The sequence below is a fragment of the Oncorhynchus clarkii genome, chromosome 17 (assembly GCF_045791955.1).
Source record: "Oncorhynchus clarkii lewisi isolate Uvic-CL-2024 chromosome 17, UVic_Ocla_1.0, whole genome shotgun sequence".
Lineage (NCBI taxonomy): Eukaryota > Metazoa > Chordata > Actinopteri > Salmoniformes > Salmonidae > Oncorhynchus > Oncorhynchus clarkii.
This window is the reverse complement of record NC_092163.1, coordinates 11,270,422-11,294,135: the sequence shown is the minus strand read 5'-3', so window position 1 is coordinate 11,294,135 and position 23,714 is coordinate 11,270,422. Positions and strand designations below refer to the sequence as shown.

At 39.8% G+C, this 23,714-nt stretch overlaps 1 protein-coding gene across 2 annotated transcripts in view; it reads right to left on the bottom strand.

Moving 5' to 3' along the window:
• Positions 1-21,990, bottom strand: part of LOC139370264 (activating transcription factor 7-interacting protein 1-like) — a 56,597-nt gene extending 34,607 nt beyond the window's left edge. The window contains exon 1 of one of the 2 annotated variants that reach the window (XM_071109632.1): positions 21,732-21,990. The gene's annotated coding sequence lies outside the window, so the exon portion shown is untranslated. The remainder of the gene's footprint in view (positions 1-21,731) is intronic. The other variant, XM_071109635.1, reaches the window with a different exon arrangement.
• Between the last annotated feature and the right edge of the window lie 1,724 nt (positions 21,991-23,714).

Sequence of the window (23,714 nt, the reverse complement as noted above, 5' to 3'; positions counted from 1 at the left end):
AGCATCCCCGAGCATGACCGGTTTGGCGGTGGGTCAGTAATGGTGTGGGGTGGCATTTCTTTGGGGGGCCAGGTAGCCTGACTGCCATTAGGTACTGAGATGAGATCCTCAGACCCTTTGTGAGACCATATGCTGGTGCGGTTGGCCCTGGGTTCCTCCTAATGCAAGACAATGCTAGACCTCATGTGGCTGGAGTGTGTCAGCAGTTCCTGCAAGAGGAAGGCATTGATGCTATGGACTGCCCGCCTGTTCCCCAGACCTGAATCCAATTGAGCACATCTGGGACATCATGTCTCGCTCCATCCATCTGTTGCACCACATACTGTCCAGGAGTTGGCGGATGCTTTAGTCCAGGTCTGGGAGGAGATCCTTCAGGAGACCATCCGCCACCTCATCAGGAGCATGCCCAGGCGTTGTAGGGAGGTCATACAGGCCCGTGGAGACCACACACACTACTGAGCCTCATTTTGACTTGTTTTAAGGACATTACATTACAGTTGGATCAGCCTGTAGTGTGGTTTTCCACTTTAATTTTGAGTGTGACTCCAAATCCAGACCTCCATGGGTTGATAAATTTGATTTCCATTGATCATTTTTGTGTGATTTTGTTGTCAGCACATTCAACTTTGTAAAGAAAAAAGTATTTAATAAGAATATTTCATTCATTAAGATCTAGGATGTGTTATTTTAGTGTTCCCGTTTGGGTATATTTTCTCCTGAAGCTCCCATGATGGGATTCAAGCTAGTCCTCCGCTGTACTATATACTGCAGCAATTACTGATTGATGTGGGCCATAGATGATTGGTTTCTGGTCTGCAATAGGTGTAAACTATCCACTGTATACCTCCAAACTGGAGGGGGAAAAAAACACTCCTCATCACCATCTTGTCCTTGCTTCTATTCCTTTGGTAATGTTTGTCTCCTCTGACCAACACTAGTGATTTACTAGGCTAGTAGTACTTGACTAGTACTCTGTGTTCTGTTCATAGCTCTCAACAATTCCAGAGGGATGTGGCCAAACAGCAGCAAAACAATTCAGATGTGTAAAATCAAGGAAAGACTTGACAATTTATCAGCATATCTCTGATTGCAGCGCATTATAAATATCTTTCCAGTAATCTGCCCATTCCTGAATTAATCCGTATGACAACTCAGGCACCGGCTAACATCTTAAAATTACTTTTAAAAACTTTTTGGTTATTCAGGAAGGCAATTCTTCTCATTTGTCATTATAAAACACTGCTGATCTTTAAAATCATTAGCATCGGGCAATACGAAGAAAAAAGCCTGCCTTGCAGGTTTGGTTAAACCCTCACTTCCTTGTCCACAAATAGCAGGGCATGGACAATGTCAAAGCTACTACTCTTTTACTACAGAAAATAGATAAAAATACATTTTCCTAATACAAACATAAATACAGCGCTATTGTAAAAAATATTTAAAAAATAACACTTCATAAAAAACATCTACATTTCGGAATTGGGGTTAGCACAGCACTCCTTCACGGAACAAAAAAATAGAACAATGTCCAAGTTCAATACTAAAATGTCGCCCAAGATACTAGTCAGAATAGAGCAACACCATTATAGGTGTACAACATTCTTCAAAAAAATTAAGAAATTCAAGTAAACCTTGAACCGGAGAAGTCTGGAGAAGGCCTTCCGTTGGACAGAAATCGTACACGTGATTCATTTGGCTGTGTTCATTGAGCGAACTAGCAACAGCAGAGGGAGGAAGAAACAAAGCAGGAGGGTGAGGGGGGCTAAGGTTGGACTGTTCCATCTGTTTCAGCATAGAGTGTCCTTGTGCAAAGTTGTGCGCACTGTGAAACCGCCGTAGTCTCAGCCTCATGGCTCAAAACAGGCAACACTGACCCAGCACAGGCCGACAAACTGCACAATGTAACACCCTCAGAACAAAACATATAGAAACAAAAGGATTTTCTCCCTTTGGGATTTACCTCAGGGTAGCCATATTAAAAGCCACAACAATAAATGTAAATATTTTTAGTAAATTTAGCAGAAGTATGCAGCACTGACATATTTTTGCCTGCAAAAAAACAAGGTTAGCAACACAGTCAGTACTAAAGTGCACAGCCTGACACTTAGTACCACCCCTCCCCCACCCTAGCAGTCTGCAGCTGCATGGAAAACTACAGCCTAGCTAGGACTAAACCATTCAGGTAGAAGTAGGGGGAGGATTTTTTTTATAACTGGAGAGGGAGGTAGAGAGAGAGAACCGTTTGTTTAATTAACCACCAGAAATCTAAACTACTTCTGTCCTAAAATAAGGACGCAAATGAATATAAGATCCTTTGGTGTAATGTAAATTATTATTTTTTTAAACACATAATCTTAGACACCATAGTTAACTGTATTAATGTTAACGAGTTGTAAAACTTCAATCAATACAGGGATCAATCATGTTCCTTGTACCTGAACACCATTATGGAATATAGATAGAAAAGGTACAAAAGTAACACAGGTGTAACACAATTTCTGAGAAGTGTGATAATTGTTTAAAAATAAGTATTTTTATTAATTAAAAAGGCCGAATATCACTAATGGCAATAGCAATACAATGATAAAGCAAACAGGCATAAAAAAGATGGTAGTTGATAGTTTACTCCTTCATGAAAGTCAGGACTGTGTTTTCTGTTTCTTGCATAGTTCTTGGATCACAAGGTGAAACCAAAAATAGATAATTAAAAAATGCTGCTGATATTAGTTATTCAGTCGAACACTAGCCAGCTAATAGCTCACTGCGTAGTATGCCCATCCCCCACTCCCTTCCTCTTTCATAGACTGCGTGAGGACTGCCAGCAGAAACTCAAAATGTCCACCAGTTCTGCTGCTGTGCGCAGCCAGGCTTAGCACTTGGCAGCTGTTGGCTGAAACATTCACTTGTGCAGGAGGACGAGAGTTTAAACTCCTCCTACTTTTTCGTATCATTTTACACTTCACATAATTATACACAACAAAAACAAGCAAAAATTTCAAAGATTTAATTTGAGTTACATTTCATATAAGTAAATGAGTCAATTTTATTTAATTATTTAGGCCCTCGTCTATGGATTTTACATGACTGGGAATACAGATATGCATCTGTTGGTCACATATTTCTTTTTAAAAAAAGAGGTAGGGGCATTGATCAGAAAACCAGTCAGTATCTGGTGTGAACACCAATTAGCCTCATGCAGTGCGACATCTCCTTCGCATAGAGATGATCAGGCTGTTGATTGTGGCCTGTGGAATGTTGTCCCACTCCTTTTCAATGGCTGTGCGAAGTTGCTGGATATCGGAGGGATGTGGACCACGCTGTCGTACACATTGGTCCAGAGCATCCCAAACATGCTCAATTGGTGACATGTCTTGTGAGTATGCAGGCCATGGAAGAACTGGGACATTTTCAGCTTCCAGAAATTGTGTACAGATCTTTGAGACACGGGGCTGTGCATTATCATGCTGAAACATGAGGTGATGGCGGCAGATCTTTGTGCATTCAAATCGCAAATTATAAAATGCAATTGTGTTCGTTGTGTGTAGCTTATGCCTGCCCATACCATAACCCCAATGGCACCCTGGGGCACTCTGTTCACAACGTTGACATCAGCAAACCGCTCGCCCAAACGACGCCATACACTCTACGCTCTCTGCCATCTGTCCAATACAGTTGAAATCGGGATTAATCCGTGAAGAGCACACTTCTGCAGCGTGCCAGTGGCCATCGAATGGAGCCTTTTCCCACTGAAATCAGTTACGACGCAAAACTGCAGTCAGGTCAAGACACGGGTGAAGACAACGAGCACGCAGATGAGCTTCCCGAGACTGTTTCTGGCAGTTTGTGCAGAAATTCTTTGGTTGTGCAAACCCACAGTTTCATCAGCTGTCCGGGTGGCTGGTCTCATCGACGATCTCACAGGTGAAGAAGCCGGATGTGGAGGTCCTGGGCTGGCATGGTTAAAAGTGGTCTGCGGCTGTGAGACCAGTTGGATGTACTGCCAAATTCTCTAAAACGATGCCGGAGCGGCTTATGGTAGAGAAATTAATATTCAATTTTCTGGCAACATCTCTGTTGGACATTCCTGCAGTCAGCATGCCAATTGCACACTCCCTCAAAACTTGAGACATGTGGCATTGTGTTGTGTCAAAAATGCACATTTTAGAGTGGCATTTTATTGTCCCCAGCAGAAGGTGCACCTGTGTAATGAGCATGATGTTTAATCAGCTTCTTGATATGCCACACCTGTCAGGTGGATGGATTATCTTGACAAAGGAGAAATGCTCACTAACAGGGATGTAAACAAATTGATCAACAAGATGAGAAAAATAAGCTTTTAGTGCATATGGAACATTTCTGGGATCTTTTAGTTCAGCTCATGAAACATGAGACCAACACTTAATATGTTGCATTCATATTTTTTATTCTACCGAAAGATTGATAATTATAACATTATTTGTCTCTTGTATGGACTCCTATTACTAACAAATAAACCAAACGGTTGCTGACTCTGATTGCAATACTGATTTTACCCAAATGTCTTCGAATGGATGATGAAAAATTGTTTAGTCACATTTTTCCTAAACTTTACAATAAGAATTATTAACATGTTATTTTCTAATCTCTGATGAGTTTCCGTGATATAAAAAGAATAAGGTGAAATCACATCCTGTTATGTTACAATGGCGCTATTCACATTCCAATGTTATTGCACAGTGCGCGTCGTTTCCCCTCCCCACTCCTCTTTCATTCACTGCAGAAAAAACTGGATTCACTGCAGAAAAAAACAAAATGTCCGCCAGTTCTGCTGTGTGCACTGCCAGGCTGAGCCCTCACACGCTACTAACTGAACACATATCCAATCCACTGGAGTACAACAGTGCATCAACTTACATCACCTTCATGTTAAATGATTTGCTCTGTATGCCAATTTGACATAGATGGTTTCATTCGTTTTTATTTGTATAAAAAGTGGGTTAAGTTTGGTTTCGTTCGTTTTTATTTGTATGAAAAGTAGGTTAAGTTTGCTTTTTAGGTTAAGGTTAAGTTTAGGTTAAGGTTTAGGTTAAGTTTGCTTTTTACTTCCTCATCCATCCCACACCATTTTCTGTTTGGTTATGCCGATCAATTAGGTTAAATGTATTTCGTTTGGGTATATTTTCTCCTGAAGCTCCCATTATGCGGTTCAAGCTAATCCTCTGCTATATACTACAGCATTTACTGATTGATGTGGGCCATAGATGATTGGTTTCTGGTCTGCAATAGCTGTAAACTGTCCACTGTATACCTCCAAACTGGAGTAAAAAAGACTCCTCATCACCATTTTGTCCTTGCTTCTATTCCTCTGGTAATGTTTGTCTCCTCTGACCAACCTTAGTGATTTACTAGGCTAGTAGTACTTGACTAGTACTGTGTTCTGTTCATAGCTCACAACAATTCCAGATGGATATGTGGCTACACAGCAGCACAATAATTCACAGATGTGTAAAATCAGGGAAAGGCTTGAAAATTCATGGGCACATCTGTGATTGGAGCGCATTATAAATATATTTCCAGCGATCTGCCCATTCCTGAATTCATCCGTATGAAAACACAGGCACTGGCAAACATCTGAAAATTACTTTAAAAAACTATGCAGGTATACAGGAAGGCAAGTCCTCTCATTTGTCATTGTAAAATACTGCTGATCTGTCAATCATTAGCATTAGCATAGGGCAATACGAAGCAAAAAGTGAATAAATACAACTCGCCTGTCTTGCTACACAGCAGTGAGAGGATATGGTCAAACCAAAAAGTTAGCAGAGACGGGCTGGGCTTCAAGCCTAGTCCAAGATACAGTTTTATTTAGTGAATGTTCTCTCCTGTTAAATAAGGCCCTGATCCAAGTGCAGAGTGCTCTAATGTTCTGTTGCTAGACCTATGTGAGCTGCATCCTCTGGCTGCCGGCATACATTTCAGAAACTCCTTTCAGATTACAATTTCTGTGAAAATTCCCTCCCCTTTTAGACCTCTCCCAATACACAAGGTAGGCGATCAGTCTCAGCAATGTTGAGTAAACATTGTACGTTGAATTTTTACATTCACAACTGATTTGGCTGAGGTGGGTGGTCTGCAGAAATCTTAAAGAATTTCTCCACTTACTTTTCACTGCCTCGACAAGGACAAATGACTTGACAGCCTCTGAATAATTAGACTTTTGTTAATTGGACTAGATCCAAGATGATCTCTACCTTTCAATCCTCAGGTGTGTTTTTCAATTAGTGGCAAGGCGGGAGGAGCCACACAACATGAGCTTTGATCAGTGTTCATATCCCAGTGTTGATCAAAGACAGTTTGTGGTTTTGTCGCCTTTTACAGTTCATTTTCCAAGATCCTCATTTGACTCAATTAGCCGGGAAACTAAGGAGAAAATATTGGTAGATATGAAGGTATCACTTTCCTGTTCAAGCTCCTGTTCTTGTGCCAACGATGATTCAATACCTTTTTCACTTGTCAGACAAAATTGTGGCAAAGCATTGCTGCTATCACAATACTTAAGGTTTCTAGTATTGTCCCCCAACTGTTCAGACCCTCTCACCTCTATCACACAAATAGCTGGACATGAATATCTAAATGCCAAAAATTTGCATATTTTCTTATACAAAAAAATAAATACAAATGTTCCTAAGACAAAACACACAATGACCAAATAAAACGGCATTAGTGTTACATAAATACGTATTTTTTTTAAACGCATTATCTACGTTTTGGAAGCACTGTTAACGTAGCACTCTTTAGCCAACAAACAAACAAATAGAACAGTAGCTAAGTTAAATACTGAAGTGTAGATACTAGTCAGAATAGTGTAACTTGGGTATAGGTGTTTTAAAAATATATATATAAGAAATTCAAGTAAACCTTGAAAAGGAATAGTCTGGAGAAGTAGGCCTTCCGTTGGACAGAGGTCGTACGCGTGATTAGTTTGGCGTGATTAGTTTGTGTTGAGGGAACTAGCAACAGCAGAGGAAGGAAGAAAAAAGCAGGAGGGTGAGGGTGGGCTGAGGTCGGACTGTGCCATCTGTTTCAGCATAGTGTGTTCTTTTGCAAGGTTGTGCACATGTGCGCACAGTGAAACCATCACAGTCTCAGCCTCATCGCTAAACATGACCAGCACAGGCAATACTGACCCAGCACAGGCTGACTAACTGCACAATGTAACACCCTCAGAACAAAAGGATGGAAACAAAATAATTTTCTGCCTTTAGGATTTACCTCAGAATGGCCATCTTAAAAGTTACTACAAAAGCAAAATAGACTACTTATTTAGTAACTTTGGCAGAAGCATGCAGCACAGAGACTTCTTTTTGCCCGCAAAAAAACAGGCTAACAGCACAGTCAGTGCTAAAGCGCACAGCCTGACAAGCTTAGCGGCCACCCCTCACCCACCCTAGCAGCCTGCAGCAGCATGGAAAATTACAGCCTAGCTAGGACTAAACCATTCTGACAGAGGTAGGGGGAGGTTTTTTTTTTTTACAACTAGAGAGGGAGTTGGAGAGATAAAACCGTTTAATTAAAACACTAGAAATCTAGACTACTTCTGTCCTAAAATGAGAACGCTAATGAAAGTAATGACCTTTAACTGTTATGTTCAAAAAAGCCCAAGAGTATATAACCTTAGACACCATAGTCGAATGTATCAATGTTTACGAGTTGTAAAATTGGACAGATATCAATCATTACAGGGATCAATTATTCTCTATGTGCCTTTACACCAGGTGGGCTCGACATGAACTTTTTTAGCCATTTTTTACTTACTTACTTACTCAAACACTTGTTCCAAAAAAAAGGTCTGTGACACAATTTTTACATCATTGTATGATGCAAGGAACCTTTTTTTACCATAGAGAATCAGACAAAAATGTTGGCCACACTCAGCCTAATGGCTTCTTTGCACATTCAAGCCTGTCTCAAAATACAACTTTAAGGCTCTTCCGGAGGATGGTTGGCCATTTTCCGTAGCCAATAAAATATTGCAACATTACAATTACAACCAAATACTTTTTATGTCTTTAGAAAATAATTGCCTCCAAGGCTCGTACTGTCGTCCCTCTCGTACTGTCGACCGACTCTGCTCAGATTCAAGGTGTGTGATCTGGCACCCGGCACTGTCCTTCACTCTCCGATTTTGTGACCATTTAATCTGAACAAACCCTGCCTCGTGTAGCCTATGTCAACAGAATCAAGCCTTTAGATGTTAATGTTAGGCTAATAATCCTTCAAAATATTTGTCAAACTAGACGGCCACTTAGCCTATATTTATGCAATTAAAAGTCTCATTAAAACTTTGCTACATTTTCTGGCGTCTCCCTCATGTCAGCATAGGTTTGGACACAAGGCTGTAGCCAATGTGCATATCACCTACCCTATGACATGTAGTCTTTATTATTTATGTACATGAAAAATTGTCTATTGAATATTGTATCAGGGCCCTCCTTGTTTGATATTGTGAATTTATTGTGATTTGTTTTACTTGTCCATTCGGACAACTTAAATCTATATTCTTCTTGTCCGACAATTTAAAAAAAACTTTTCCTGGACAAGAGGACAAGCATTTATGTCGAGCCCTGACCAGTATGGAATATTAGGGCAGCTGAGCACACTATAGACAGAAAAGAAACACAGGAGTACATGTCCTGGTAATCCGTCTGGCCCTGCGGCCTTGTGAATGTTAACCTGTTGTGTGTTTTTCATCTGCGTTAACAAGCATGCGCTGACCAACTGGCAAATGTCTTCACTGACATTTTCAACCTGTCCCTGACCGTCTGTAATGCAAACATATTGCAAACAGATCATAGTCCATGTTACCAAGAACACTAAGGTAACATGCCTAAATGACTACCGACCTGTAGCACTCACGTCTGTAGGCATGACGTGATTTGAAAGGCTAGTCATGGCTCACATCAACACCATTATTCCAGAAACCTAGACCGACTCCAATTTGCATACCGCCCCAACAGATGACGCAAACTCTATTGCACTCAACACTATCCTTTCCCACCTGGACAAAAGGAACACCTAGGTGAGAATGCTATTCATTGACTACAGCTCAGCGTTCAATACCATAGTACCTTCAAAGCTCATCACTAAGCGAAGGACCCTGGGACTAAACACCTCCCTCTGCAACTGGATCCTGGACTTCCTGGTGGGCTGCCCCACGTGGTAAGGGTAGGTAACAACACATCTGCCATGCTGATCCTCAACTCGGGGGCCCCACAGGGGTGCGTGCTTAGTCCCCTCCTGTACTCCCTGTTCACTAATGACTGCACGGCAAGGCACAACTCCAACACCATCATTAAGTTTGCAGACAACACAACAGTGTTGATCACTGGCAACGATGAGACAGCCTATAGGGAGGAGGTCAAAGACCTGGCCGTGTGGTGCCAGGACAACAATCTCTCATTCAACGTGATCAAGACAAAGGAGATGATTGTGGACTACAGGAAAAGGAGGACCGAGCATTCCCCCATTCTCATCGACAGGGCTGTAGTGGAGCAGGTTGAAAGCTTCAAGTTCCTTGGCGTCCACATCACCAACAAACTATCATGGTCTAAACACACTAAGACAGTCGTGAAGAGGGCACGACAAAACCTATTCCCCCTCAGGAGACTGAAAAGATTTGGCATGGGTCCTCAAACTCAAAACGTTCTACAGCTGCACCATCGAGAGCATGGTTGCGTCACTGCCTGGTATGGCAACTGCTCGGTCTCCGACCTGCAAGACACTACAGAGGGTAGTGCGTACGGCACAGTACATCACTGGGGCCAAGCTTCCTGCCATCCAGGACCTCTATACCAGGCGGTGTCTGAGGGAGGCCCTAAAAATTGTCAAAGACTCCAGCCACCCTAGTTATAGACTGTTCTCTCTGCAACCGCACAGCAAACGGTAACGGAGCGCCAAGTCTTGGTGCAAAACGCTTCTTAACAGCTTCTACCCCCAAGCCATAAGACTCCTGAACAGCTAATGAAAGCGCTACCCAGACCCCTCTTTTACACTGCTGCTACTACTACTACTACTACTACTACTACTACTACTACTACTACTACTACTACTACTACTACTACTACCACCTGTTTATTATCAATGCAGTCACTTTAATGCTACCTACATGTACATATTACCTCGACTAGCCGGTGCCCCCGCACATTGACTCTGTACTGGTACCCCCTGTATATAGCCTCGCTATTGTTATTTTACTGCTGCTGTTTAATTATTTGTTACTTATATTTTACATTTTTTACTTAATCCTTATTTTTCTTAAAACTTCTTAAAGCATTGTTGGTTAAGGGCTTGTAAGTAAGCATTTCACTGTAAGGTATACACCTGGTGTATTCGGTGCATGTGACAAATAAAATGTGATTTGAATTTGAATTTCTGAGAAGAAAGTGAGATGATAATTGTTTAGAAATAAGTATTTTTAATTAGTTAATAGGCCTATAATCACTAATGGCAATGTCAATACTATGATAAAGTAAACACCAATAAAAACATCATTCTTGAGAGGCAGGTCTAACCTGTTTTCTGTATCTTTCATAGTGCCTGGATTATGAGACGAAACCAAAATTAGATAATTTTAAAATGCTGCTGATATTACAGTTATTCAGTAGAACACTAGCCAGCTAATAGCTCACTGCGTAGTATGCCCATCCCCCACCCCCTTCCTCTTTCATAGATTGTGTGAGGACTGCCTGCAGAAACTCAAAATGTCTGCCAGTGCTGGTGCAGTGGACAATCAGGTTTAGCACTTGGCAGCTGTTGACTGAAACATCAACTTGAGCAAGAGGACGAGAGTTTAAACTCCTCCTACTTTTAGGTATCATTTTACTCTTCGCATAATTATACATACAATAGGGAATGTATCGAACGATCGCAATTTATGACATTCTTTGTCTGTTCTATGGACTCCTATTGCGAACAAAGAAATCAAAAGAACGCTGACACTTTGATTGAGATACTTATTTGACCAAAATGTCCTTTGAATGGAAGATGAAAAATAATATGTTCGGTAACATTTTGCCTCATAACTTTACTATAATAATTATTAACATGTTATTTTTTCATCTCTGATACGAGTTTCCTTGATACAAAACAAATAAAATCACTGCTATGTTACAACAGCTCTGTTAACATTCCAATGTTACTGAAAACTGTGCGTAGGCTTTCCCTCACCATTCCTCTTTCATTACACGCGTTCCGGATTCACTGCAGAAAAAACAAAATGTCCGCCAACTCTGCTGTTTGAACAGCCAGCTAGACTGAGCCATCACACACTGCTAACTGAACACTTATCCAATCCACTGTAGTACAACAGTGTATCAAGTTACATCAACTATATGTTAATATGTTATCTGCTCTGTTTGCCAATTTTGCACAGGCTGTTTCATTCATTATTATTATTATTATGTATAAAAAGTAGGTTAAGTTTCTTTTTCAAAGTAGTTATGATCTACTTCCTCATCCATCCCACATCATTTTGTGTTAATTTATGCTGATCAATTAGGTTAAATGTATTTAGTTTGGGTATATTTTCTCCTGAAGCTACCATGATGCGGTTCAAGCTAGTCCTCCACTGTACTATATACTACAGCATTTACTGATTGATGTGGGCCATAGATGATTGGTTTCTGGTCTGGGATTTGAACCAGCAACCTTTCAGTTACTGACCCAACACCCTAACCACGAGGCTACCTGCCGCCCCTATACCTTTCAAACCCTTTGACACTTTGATCAGTGTTCATATCTCAGTATTGATCAGAGCCAGTTTGTGGTCTGGTCGCTTTTTTTTTTTTTATAGATTCCCATAAGAATCCATTGGCCCAAAAAACAATATGAGAAAATATTGGTAGATATAAAGATATTACCTCCCTGTTAAAGCTCCTGTTCTTATTCCGGTGCCAATGATGATTCAAGACCTTTTTCACTTGTCAGACAAAGATTTTTACACATTCGGACTGGTTGCAAAGCATTGCTGCTAATACAATACTTAAGGCTTCTAGCATTCACCCCCAACCCTCTCATGTTCTCACACGTAAATAGCAGGGCATGACAATCTAAATGCCAAAAATTATACTTTTTTACTACAGTAAATATATACAAATATTTTCTACTAATACAAAACACAAATACAGCACTTCTGTAAACAGAACTTATATTATCTACGTTTCGGAATCGTGGTTAGCATAACACTACTTAACGTTAAAAAAAATAGGCCAAAAATCATAGTCAGAACCGAGCAACATCATTGTAGCTGTACAACAGTCTTTAAAAAAATTAAGAAATTCAAGTAAACCTTGAACAGGAGTAGTATGGAGAAGAAGGCCTTCCGTTGGACAGTGGTCGTACGCGTGATTCGATTGGCTGTGTTGATTGTACTAGCAACAGCAGAGGGAGGAAGAAAAAAGCAGGAGGGTGAGGGGGACTAAGGTTGGACTGTTCCATCTGTTTCAGCATAGAGTGAGTGTTCTTGTGCAAGGCTGTGCATACAGTGAAACCATCAACCTCAGCCTCGTGGCTCAAGACAGCCAGCACAGGAAACACTGACCCAGCACAGGCTGAGAAACTGCACAGTGTAACACCCTCAGAACAAAAGGATGGAAACAAAAGGATTTTCTCCCTTTGGGATTTACCCCAGGGTGGCCATCTTAAGTTATTAAAACAAAAGTAAATATATATTTTTTTGTAACTTTGGCAGAAGCATGCAGCACAGAGCTTGGTTTTTGGCACGCAAAAAAACAGGCTAGCAGCGCAGTCAGTACTAGAGTGCACAGCCTGACACACTTAGCACCACCCCTCCCCCACACTAGCAGTCTGTAGCTACATGGAAAATTACAGCCTAGCTAGGACTAAACCATTCTGACAGAGGAAGGGGGAGAAGATTTTTCTCCAACTAGAGAGGGTGCTAGAGAGGACTGTTTAATTAACCACTAGATATCTAGACTACTTCTGTCCTAAAATAAGAACGCAAATGAAAATAAGGACCTTTAACTGTTATGTTCAAAAAAAGCCTGAGAGAGTACATAACCTTAGACACCATAATCAAATGTATCAATGTTTGCGAGTTGTACAATTTGACAAATATCAATCAATACAGGGATCAATCATGTTCCTTGTACCTGAACACCAGTATGGAATATTATGGCAGCTGAGCATACTATAGATAGAAAAGATACACAAGTAACACAGGTGAAAACACAATCTGAGAAGTGATAAGTATAAAAATATAGAAATAACTTTTACTTAATTAAAAAGGCCTATAAATCACTAATAGCAATACAATGATAAAGCGAACATGCATAAAAAAATTATGATAGTCCTGACTCTCAAGAAGGAGTAAACTATGTTTTCTGTTTCTTGCATATTTATTGGATTACAAGATGAAACCTAAAAATAGATCATTTAAAAATGCTGCTGATATTACAGTTATTCAGTAGAACACTAGCCAGCTAATAGCTCACTGCGTAGTATGCCCATCCCCCACTCCCTTCCTCTTTCATAGACTGCGTGAGGACTGCCAGCAGAAACTCAAAATGTCTGCCAGTGCTGCTGCTGTGCGCAGCCAGGTTTAGCACTTGGCAGCTGTTGGCTGAAACATTCACTTGTGCAGGAGGACTAGAGATTAAACTCCTCCTACTTTAAGGTATCATTTTATTCTTACCATAATTATACATACAATGGGGATTGTACCGAAAGATCGCAATTCATAACCTATCGCTAACAATGAAACCGAAAGATCGCTGACTCTTTGGTTGAGATACTGATTTGAACAGAGACGTTCCATGCTTTTTCAGCTCTCATGCAGTTTACAGACCTACTCCAGTATCTTACTCACTGAGCTTTGTGTCCTCTTTTTCACCATTAGGGTTCTCCTTAGAACTTGACCATTGACCTCAGAGTGCCTCTAGAATTCAGTCAAGCTTGGAATTGTTACTCTATATTCTAGTAGTTAAAGAAGGGCTAAATTAATGACAGCTGTCCGAATTGTTCACACAATAAGATTGTTCACAAATTCTGGGTTTGTAGGAAAGCCCAAGTCTTTGGCGTCCATCCCACTTCCAATTGTTACCCTGTCGGTCTAATGTTCCCTCTGATTAGGTGCTTTGTGACAAAGACAATACTCAATGCTGTGCTTTATCTTGGCCAGGTCGCAGTTGTAAATGAGAACTTGTTCTCAACTGGCCTACCTGGTTAAATTAAGAATTAAATTCAATAAAAAATGCAATTGAGAGCTGTCCAAAAGGCTGGGTGACCTTAAGTGAATGTTCAACCAGATGGGAGTTGCATTTGGGTTTTTTTAACCTTTATTTAACTAGGCAAGTCAGTTAGGAACAAATTCTTATTTTCAATTGACGGATTAACTGCCTTGTTCAGGGTCAGAACGGTGGGGCGGCAGATAGCTTAGTGGTTAGAACGTTGGACTAGTAACCGAAAGGTTGCAAGATCGAATCCCATCGGCATGACACACCATGCGTGGATCTGCACAGGCTTCTGTTTCCCGTGTGCGGCACTGCCAGAAATACTGTGTGCAAGTACGAAATACTGAGTGCAAGAGGGAAGCTTAGCGAGAACATTGGCCACATCTAGCAACACATTTTTGACGCATGGCACCCTGTGGATCACTGTTTTTGTTTTAACATAAAGCTGACAACATAACTAGGTCTCATCTAGTCTTGTCTGAACCAATACAAACAACTGACCTATATTGTCATAAAAAATGCCTTGGGCTTGATTTATTTCAGTCTCCCTCTTGTCTATCGTGGATTTTAAAAAACAACGAGAGTTCCTCAAGTATCTTCAAGGCAAATAAGATTGATGTGTAATCTTGTCGCAAATTAGATTTTGTGATGTGTAATTTAGATCTATAACCCTGCCAAACCCCCAAAAATCCCTGGCATCTTTATCCACAAGGTTGTTCTATTCCAAGTTGAACTACCCAATCTGTCTAAAATTCCTTGCTAACCAGCTACCACAAAAACAATATGTCGAAGTAGCCTACAGACATAGGGCACTATAAAATATGTTTTATTTTTTTCCCGATTCATTTAGTTTTTTCCCAAATTCAGTTTCCCCCCCACGGGGATTATCCAGGTTTTCGCTCTCAAAAATCACACATTTATTTATAGAAAAACAAAAAATTGGATATTCTAAGTCCACAATTATGCTTAAACCTCATCAGGAGACCACTCGAGGTCTGAGAAAAATAGAAGACATTTTGATTTTGGGGTGTAGTTACCCATTAATGCACCAGCAAGAGACCTTTGTTTGGTTAGCAATATTTCTCTAGCACTTTGCAGTGCGTGCAAAACAAAATGGCCACTGGATTGATGCAAATAATCATGATATCATTCTGCCAGGTAGGCATATTACTTTGTAGTTAACATTTAGTTTTTTTTTTTAGGAAAGCCTTTCCATCGCTATCAGAAGAAGGTTATCATTAGCATCATCGCTAATTGCAACACAAAGTGTAGACATATGCACGCACCACACACACACATACAGAGGGGCATTCCTGTATCTTTTCAGAAAGTACAGGAAATGTTTTATGATTAATTTGGGCAATTTAATGGATTTTCTAATAAGTTCAATACATTTAGTTGATTTCCTACTAAGTTCAATATATTTTTGAGTATTGATAAATTCTGTTTTAATATCTGGATTCCGTGATTCTGTCCTTGTTCTCCTCAATGCAGATTCTATAGGGCCCTATACTAGTAACTGATAGTGGTGCAATCATTAGACCCGAGCAACACAGTACATATACCGCTACATTACACCCTGGGGGTTCTGTGAACACTTTTATTATAGACACTTATTATAGATCTGCAAGACTGTACATAATATTCTTTACAGGTCTAATGAGTGCCATGAAGTATTTTATTCAATAGCAGTGCATGGCTTTATGTGAATGACTCCTGTGATAAGCAGAATAATAATTGTTGTAATTATAATTAGACCTGATTGTCGTCCATAATGTAGGTTGGTTCATGCGTTCCTCGCTGACAATAAACACATAATTTCTCTCAAGTTTGTACATCAGACATTTTGACACACACATACATAAAAATGTTTTAAGTATTTAAATAACCACCTGTTTAAATGACCTTGGGATATAAAACAATAAATTATTCATGAAATGTCCAAAGCACCAAAGACTAACATAAATATTGACTCAAGACCACATTGGGAACACGTTCCTCCCCCTGCTCTCTCAATCAGGTCGTTAGCCAATCCAGAGGCAGTGTAAAAGGAACCAGCTAGAACCTGCTGAAACCAGTTTAAGCAATGTTATTTAGACAAGGGAAGAATCATTCAATACTCTACTTCCTACTTTACAGTGTTAACTCCGACCTTCAGTTTTGAAGAACTCTGGCATGAATAGCCCCGGGGATCCAGAACAAGGAGATATATATGGCATACGTTTCCTACATTAGCCTACATGCATATTAGATAAATATATGTAAGTGACTAGCCTACATTGCTAACTGACCACAAATGGGATTAGGCTAGTACAAGACGTTATGCTGGTGTTAGGTCTATATTTCTGTTATGTAAAGTACCATTAAAGATGTCTATCACATGAACGGGTAAAACGTTCAAGGGTGGGGTGGAGTGGCTGCACCTTATAGTTCTGTTATAGACTTGACCTGTAGGCCTTCACACAAATGTTACTCCACAAATCCTGTTAAGTGTAGGCTATCTTGAGTGAAATGTTGCTCTCGTTTTTTATGCTGCCCATCCCCCACACAACAGTTCTGTAGCGACTCACAGCAACAGTCACAACGTAGAAGCAGTCTTCAAGTGGTCCAACCTCACTCACTAGCCTAAATATTTCCGGATTGAGATGAAGTACATAACACATATTTTCAAATACTACGCACACAACTGGTATTCTGAGCTTTCATACTTCTGAATTAAATACCTTCCACGATGCAAAAAAACTAATGGAATCACAGAATACAGGCATCTGAATGGTATTCCGATTATTGTAATGTCTGTAAAATTTGAAGGCCTTAACTGTACAACAAAGCACTGATGAAGTGAGTATCTGGAGACTGTTTTCCTCCCAGGCCAGACAGGGGTTCCTTGCTTTGCTACTGATTGCCCACACAGAACTGATTGCACATTTCTCATATTTGTGCTGCATTGGTGTCAGTCCCTCCCTTGGGTTATGTTCTGCCAGCGATTATCTCCAGCTGATCTCTATAGTTCATCCATAGACTGACTGGCTGTTCGATTCTGAAACTGGTTGATCAAGGAGTGTCGCAGGGTTGTGGGTTTGATTCCCTCTAGGGCCATCCACATTAAAATGTATGCACACACTGATGTAAATCGCTTTGGATAAAAGTCTGCTAAATGGTATATATTATTATAAGGCTAGATCATACGCTGGATCCCGAGACAGGTTGGGTATGACTGATCAGGGTTGGTGAGGTACCTTGAGGCAGACATCTTGGTTTGACAGAAGGTGAAAGAGGGATTGTTTCGAACCAGTTACAGTCCAATACTACCACAAACAGTTAACTGTCTTGTTGAACCAGATTGAAAAATTAACCAAAATAAACTCAACAACGCCTTCGTTAACCAAATTCTAAATAGTGTCTATGTGGAGAAACTCGCCATGCTATCGTTATATATGAAAAACTTACAACAGTCATTTCTACAAAGTTATTTATCTGAAACTAGGATGACACGACAATGTCTCTTCTTGACACAAGAACGCTTACCTGTTTTTTCTTACAAAAATGTGCATATGGTTTATTAACATTAGGTAATTATTCAACAATGATGTATTATAACAAAGGTAGTTCATCTAGCAATAGGGCGATTCCACATCAGCGAAAAATATTTTGGGGACATTAGATTTTTCTGGTAATTCTCACATAGAACTTCATTGGGATTAAAGATGTTTGAAAATACTTTTAACATTTGTATCACTAACCATTTTTGAGAAAAATCATGATTAAAGTGGCCAATTTAGGCCCTTTTTAGACCGATACACGCCTCCTGCAAGACACGATGATTTGTGAACCGTGCATGATCCAGACAACATCTTCCTCCTTATATTGTTCTCTCAAATATGGAGTATGTGTACATTCCGAAATATCATGTATGGTTCATAGATCATAGTCTTACAGGAAGCATGTATAGGTCTAAAAAAAAAAGGCCTTAAATGTACACTTTCACCATATGATTTGTGATACAAATGTAAAAAAACATGTCAAACATCCTTCCTCCCAATGAAGTTTCTATGTGAGCATTGCCAAAACAATCGGAGAAAACAAAAATATTTTTCTCTCCCGCTGGCATGGAATCGCCTAATCATCTATTAGTCAATATAAAATATTAACATAGTCTATGACAACCGCAAGGACAGGTAGGCTAAGCCTAGCTTTTGTCCTGAGTTCTGCCTCCTTTTCAGCTAGCCCCGAAACCGCAGGCATATGGAAGCCTGGAAAAGCAATGCGGGAGGGATAACTGTCTGCAGGACTGTACCATCTTCCTCAGAGGGGAGACTAAAGTGGATGAGGGGGCACACACACTTGGTGTGAACAAACTGGAACTACTGGTACTCATATTTACAATGAAACGTTCAAGGTAATAAAACTACTTTACACTAGGGAACTGAAAAACCCCCAGAACAAATGCAATCTCAGTTTCTACACAAATTAACATGAACTAACTCACCAGTGTGCCTGAAATAACTTATTTTTAAAGCCCAAATTTGCCTAAAACACACACGCAGAAAGTTGCACCAATAGATCAAATATACAAAACAAAAACGCACACCTATCCGGTAAACGATTGGTCTACACAGGAGAAGTTGCAACACCCCTCCCCCTCACTAACACAGTCACTCACAGACAGACTGTGTACTGAGTGGAAAAGTACAGCAAACCAGGGCCGTACCACTTTAAGAAGCCAGGGGGGGTTGAGATCAAATAACAAGACAAGAGGGGAGAGTAATGCTAGAACATTAAAAACATGTTTTTTTACGTTCAAAAAGAAAAAAATATATAAGAAACTAAACCAATAATAGGTGTTTCAATATTTATCAAAAACAACTTGAAATAGTTCACGTTAAAGGAGATTGCCTATTAATTCTGTAATTCTACGTACGCTTTACGTTACACTAGTAGACAGACTACCTCAAAACCAATGTGGTTCCAAACTCATTACAATTTGCGTAAAAAACATCTAGCCCGACCAGAAACGATGCTTCCAGGGGTGCACTAGGTTTCTTCAAGCATGAACAGCCTTTCACGTATGCTAGTAAATACAGTGAGACGAGCATTCCAATTCCAGCGCAAAATATGTCCCCAAGAGAGATGTCTGCCCTCTATGTAAGTCACAGTTTACAAAACTGTTCATTTTAGGACTGTGTGGAAACAGAAGGAGAAAAGCTAATTCTAGGCCTATGCCCACATCTAATCTGATAATAATCTTTCCAATGTAATGAAAACGCGTTACGGAAAGTAATTGTGTCTGTTCACCATCATTTCTATTTCCGTAGACCTGAGACGAAATAATGTTCCAATTGCAATAGAGAGCACATTGGGAGAAGATATTGAAAATGCCTTATACACAGCCAACAAGAACAAAAATGGCAGTATTCTTCAAAGACCCAAGACTTTGAAAGTAACAGATTGTCTAAAATGTTTTCATGTAGTTATGTTCATAATTATTGTGTATTTCCTGGGAGGCTAATGCAGCTAGCTGAGTGCTGACTATTCACTATCCCTTCCCCTCCCCCACACACAAACACTGCGCTGCCACATTTTCTGACGGTGCCACTTATTATTGCAGCAACTCAAAATGGCCACCATAGTTGCTGTTAGCTAGGTTTTTTCCATGTGCTTGATCCCCAATTTGTAACAATGTCAGGAAATACTTTGCAGTCACATTAAGGTTGTTTCCTAAAGTTCCTACTGGTGCTGAATTAGACATATGCTAAATGTATTTATGCCCTACTCATACATTAGACATGTTATTGCTGATGTTAGAGCGAGACTCCTCATACAGTGGCTCTAAAGAAAAGATCCTGACCAGTCTTGTCCATTTCTTCCCTTTTGTCATTCAATGTTGTGTCTGTGTTTCCATAGTGTGTGTACCAACACGTTGTCTCAATATCTCATGGTACATTACTAGCTCTTTGTTTGGAGGCTAGTTTTGAAACTGAAATGGTTGATGGCTAGTTACAAACTTGACAATATTTGCAAATATTCTGATCTTGAAAAGAGGCTATCAGTCTGATTACTAAAATGATTTAAGCCAGATAACCCCTTTTGTCGTAATACTGCAACATCTCATCTGACACCCTCCAGCATCACCCAATCCTACATAGGCTTCTTCCATGCTTCCCTGCAAACATTTTATACATCTTTTAATTTACTATCATTGACAATTCCTTTTGAAACAAATTCCTTGCTTCATTTATATAGCAAGAAGCAACATTTATTGTTATAGCCCCAGTGACTCGCACTCACAACTTTGTCAATGTTTGGTGGCCGTCATGGTTATAAAGAAGTTGTCAAGGTTGAAGGGGATCACATCATCTCAACCAATGGGGTTGTCTAGATTCTGAGTGCATCGACATAGGCTGAATCAGTGGTTCTCAACTGTTTTTTCCCCAGGACGGTTGTCTCAGTTGGGATCCAATATTCGCATTGCCAAAACACAATCTGAAAAATAATTTTGTACGCTATATTGATAGTAAATGCAGTAATTATATGACAAGGAAAAAACATTCCCACCGCTTTCATTTTCAATAATACAACTTTGCCAATGTCCTTGATTAAGAATGTTAACAAACTCACTGGCTTTAGATCACAAAATCAACCAAAATAGTGTTGCTATACTACACATGTTCTACCTGGTTTAAGTCAAGAGGTGTTTTTTTTTTTTATACTCCAGACATCCGCGACCCACTCAAAACCTCCTTGGGTCACGACCTATCAATTGAGAATCACTGGGCTAGGTTATGATGGACTATAACCTGTAGATGGCGTGTGCATTTCCAAATTTTGACACCAAATAATATAAAGTATGGTAGTTAACGTGCCAACAAGCTACGCTGTGAAACAAACCGCTTTAGCTGCCTAGGCTTGCAACATTCACTTGTACTTGATACATGTTTTTCAATGAAAGCACATTTTTGTCTTCAAAGAAACATAACATTTTGGGCAACAACAAAAAAATGTACAGCCAAATACAAAGCTATACAAAGATATATGTGTATATATGTATGTGTGTTTATATATCTACCAAAATATATATATATATATTAAAAATGTGTGCGTGTGTGTATATAAACACACACACATTTTTTAAAATATATATATTTTGGTAGATATATAAACACACATACATATATACACATATATCTTTAAATATATATATAAACAAACAATTGTAGTTCTCTACTCAATAGGCAAAAATCTAAAATGATTTTGCTAACAGTTAACGTTAGCTAGCTAGCGCCCCCCTTCACCCCACCTCAATTTTTTTTCTAGTCCATGTCCCTGCCAAGACCAGTCTACATCGCAAGCTAATGTTTTACACTTACTCGTTCAAGAACATGACAGAAAAAAAATGAAACGTCTATTTTATAGAGAAAGTGACACATTTTAAATAGACAAAAACAAAACTGTTGGAATGATCTGTAAAAACAGTTAAGACAGCTAGCATGCTAGCTAACTCACCGATGCTTCTGAATTCTGCCTGTTTCCCGCGAAATATAGCCGGTATCCGCACGAGCCGAATGTGCTCCTCGCTCACAATATCGGTTTATAATGTGCAGAGGATCGCAAACTGAACCAAGGGAAAAAACGTAAATATGAGCGTGATGGTGACGCGGACACACTGGCTAGAAACAACACCAAAACAAAACCTGTGCATGCAGACTGTTCTCAGCGACAACAGTCAGTCATCCACCACTGTGTTGCCAGCTCCTCCTCCTTCGTAGTCAAGGGGAGGGGGTTGAGTGCGTGAGAGCAGTCTAGGCACCTCCTACTAGATGTCGTCCATGACAGAAAACAACGTGAAAGCTGGTAGGAGTAGCTTTTTAAAAAAAAATCAGGTACAGTATGAATACTGTCATCTATGAAGTTTTTAAAAAATTAAACAAGGTAAGTAGAAGTTGAAGGAAATTATATATGTTGAAGAGAGAACAGAACCAGGTCTAACGTGATTTTCTTAGATATGTGAGGGTAAGAAAGTCACAGACTACCTGATCACATGAGGGTATGAAAGACTTGTGTAGACTTTCACAGACTACCTGCTCTACTAGGAGAATAGACAGTATTAGTCACAAGACTGCCATAGTGGAAGAGCTAAAGACTGTTTTCTGACATGGCAAGAAGAGGGGGATGGGGTGTGGTCTTTTCTGATGGGGGAAGGGTGAGGGAAGTATGAAGGGAGCAGGGGTGGAATTCATAAGTGGGAGGAGTCTGTTTAAGAACAGTGGCAACACAAGTATACTTATAACAGCTTATAATTATAGTAAAGTATTACATCTTTGGTGGAAATTATGTATTGTACTTTTTTTTTTAATTCATCCCACGTCCTAGAAAAGTTTCATCTGAAACTCCAGTGCTTGTGATTTGTGGGCTCTCTTGGTAGCTGTTAAGCATTTAAACTGTTCAAAAGCTATAATTGTTCATAGTAGCATAGCAACATAAGTGTCTAAAAATCGAAATGTCTATAGACAGTGGTGATTTGTTAGTTTTGTGGCTTCAAATTTAGGATCTAAATCGTAAAGGTAAGGCTCGTTTTAGGCCAGACTGAACAAAAAAGATGCTCAACTGCTTCAAGTGCTAAATTGTTCTGGTCATAGGTTAAAGTGATTTAGTAGGACTATATGTACAATGTAGTTGATCAATAAACACATCCAGAGCCAAAATAACATATGCAAACTTATTCATCATTGAGAAAAATTAAATTTACTGACATTTACTTATTTTCGCACATCCTATGAGCTATTTTCAGGTCGGCCATTTTGACTCACTGGCCCCTCTGCAGGCAAACTCTCAATTAAAATGTCTGTTTGTGCCACTGTAGTTCCACCAATGACCAATAGAGGTCTTTAAAAATATATATGTGATTAAAATGTTTATGCCTGAAATGTCTGGAATTTTATTTATCATATTAACACGTTTTATTGTGTAGCCACTGTATTTAATTTGTTTGGTTAATCTCCTGGTTTGTGCGTTTTTCTGGAATTGATTATATTCACTTTCCATAGCGAACCACTTAATTTTTTTGGGGGGGGGGGTGATTTATTTGATTGAATCACCATGTTAAAAATCTGTCTCGCACATTCAATTCATTGTTTATAAGCCCCCCCCCCCCCCCCCCCAATTGGGAAAACCCAATCAGGACTAAACTGCCTATTCTTTATAATTGTTTTCCCCCTCACTGCTAAAACTTACTGCATCACAGTTAACTTGGAGAAAAGTGTACACGCATACACAGTCAAACACACACACAAGCAAACATCAGTGAGAGAGTCACTGTAGTATGCTCCTCCCCTTTCTCCACAAAGGGAGGGGGTGCTTCCAGCCCTAGCCAGCTGTGTGACAAGCTTAAAATTAAGCAGAACTGGCATTGAAAAACAGACAAACAATGGGCACCTTCAAGCCATAGAGATAGATAGAGGACTCATCTTTATCTTTGCCATCTTAGCG